This window comes from Gracilinanus agilis, chromosome 5 (assembly GCF_016433145.1).
Source record: "Gracilinanus agilis isolate LMUSP501 chromosome 5, AgileGrace, whole genome shotgun sequence".
Taxonomy (NCBI): Eukaryota; Metazoa; Chordata; class Mammalia; order Didelphimorphia; family Didelphidae; genus Gracilinanus; species Gracilinanus agilis.
In genome coordinates this window covers 69,976,236-69,978,369 of record NC_058134.1, presented here as the reverse complement: position 1 = coordinate 69,978,369, position 2,134 = coordinate 69,976,236, and the positions used below count along the sequence as shown (strand labels likewise).

Genomic DNA, 2,134 nt, shown 5'->3' with positions numbered 1-2,134 from the left:
TCAAGAGAAAGAATTGTTTTAAAAGAGATAAGGGTATTAGGTGCTGACCTCAATGTTCAGAGAAGTCCCTAACTCAAGCATCCCAAAGTCCAGCCACCACCACAGCTTCAGCCACATCCTCAGCCTTGGCCACCCCACGATTTCCTTTCCACCAACATTTCTCTTTCCAACAGACTGACCTTTGACCAGGTGGATCTGAAAAGGAAAAGAATCACCATGAGGGTGGGTTCTCCCATGAAGAACAAAAATATAAATAACAACCAGAGAATCAAGACTGCTCCTCCTAGCATTGACTTGGATAATGCAGTCAAGTCTGTTGTTATGATAAGCAGCTTGGGTTGGCCTGATGGTATAACTATGCCTGAAAAATACTCCTTGGAACCCATGGCTGTGGAGCTCAAGTCCTTGATAAGCAAAGATGTTCTGTTCCTGAAGGACTGTGTGGTCCAGAAGTAGAAAAGTAGACCATCTTGGACAGAGCTAAAGCTGCAGACAAGATCCAGTTGTTCAATGATATGCTAGACAAAGTCAATGAGGTTCTGATCATAGGTGCTGGGGTGGGTTTCACCTTCCTGAAGGTGTGTGACAACATGGAAATTGGAACTTCTCTTTCTGATGAAGAGGAGACTAAAACTGTCAAAGATCTAATGGCCAAGGCTGAGAAGAATGGTGTCAGAATCACAGTTTGTTGACTTCATCACAGTGGATAAATTTGATAATGCCAAGACTGGCCACCCACCCCAGTCTATAGATGGATGGATTTGGACTGTGGCCCCAGGCGCAGCAAGAAGAACATGGAATCTGTGGCTCATGCCAAATAGATTGTGTAGAACAGACCCACTGCAATATTTGAATGGGAATCCTTTGCTCAGAGAACCAAAAAGCTAATGAACAATGTGTTGGAGGCCACCAGCAGGAGCTGTATCACTATCACAGGTGGTGAGGATAGTGTCCCTTATTGTGCCAAATAGCCCACTGAGATCAAAGTCAGGCATGTGAGCACTGGGGGATGGTGCCAATCTAGAGCTGCTAGAGGCAAAATCCTCCCTGGGTGGCTGCTCTTAGCAATGTCTAGTGGATGGCATTTTCTTGTCTGCTGGTTCATGTGCATGACCCTTCAAACTTGACATTGTTTTGCTTCCTGTCCCTTTCTTTGGCATTAGGCAAGTTTCTCCCTCAAGTGGCCAGAAGACGGAGAAATGAGAGACCCAGAAGTAATTCAACTCCTTTTGTTTCCTGGGTGTGCCTGTTGTCAGATCTCACTTGAACTAATTTAGTGTGTCTAAACCATTGTTGTGACTTGTAGAGTATATACAGAAATAGATATAGATATATATGTATATATATGTGTGTGTATGTGTGTATATATATGTATATATACATATATATATACTGCCTTTAGAAGAAAAAAAGCTAAAGCCATTAGCCACACTCTCTTGAAATAGTATGTTCTGTTTAGCTTTGTCAGCAGCTGTTTTTGTCATTACATACACAGTGTGTGGAAACAAGAAGAAAAACCAGTGGAGGGGGCAAGGGGAGGGGTTTACATAAAATAAACATTTCAAAAAAGTGAAAAAAAATTAGAAATAAAAAAAGACTAAGAATAAGAACAACCTTAAGACTTGCTCAGATTTGGAAGATGTCCTATGAAGGAAACTGAGAGGGTGAATTGAGCCAGATAAAATGTCAGCAAAGATATAGCAGTGTCAGAGAAGCAAAAGTCAAGAGAAGACATCAAAAAGAGAGGAGTGATCAATAGTACTGCCATGCAATGATGAGGACCCATTTGGGACATAGAATGAGAAGACTAAGATCAAGTCCCAGCTTTGCCACTTGCTAACTAGGGGACCTTGGGCATGGTGGGATCTCAGTTTTCTTCCTCTTGTGAGGTTTCTCTCAGCCTTAACATTGGATGTTTCTAAGAAGTTTGATTATGTAATTACATTAAATAGTTGGAGAGCTCTAGAAACCCTATATATAAAAATCTGAATATAGCCTGTTGGGAACTGTACCTAATTTGTTTCCATAGTCTGTCCTTCTGAACGCCATAACTATTGTCTTTTTTTTTTTTCTAAATAGAGATCCAAAAGTTTTAAACAACACAGAAATTAAATCGTCCTTTGTTCTGTTGGAC

General features: G+C 41.0%; 1 pseudogene; it reads left to right on the top strand.

Moving 5' to 3' along the window:
- Positions 1-216: 216 nt before the first annotated feature.
- On the top strand, positions 217-1,127 carry LOC123249828 (annotated as a pseudogene).
- Positions 1,128-2,134: the final 1,007 nt, after the last annotated feature.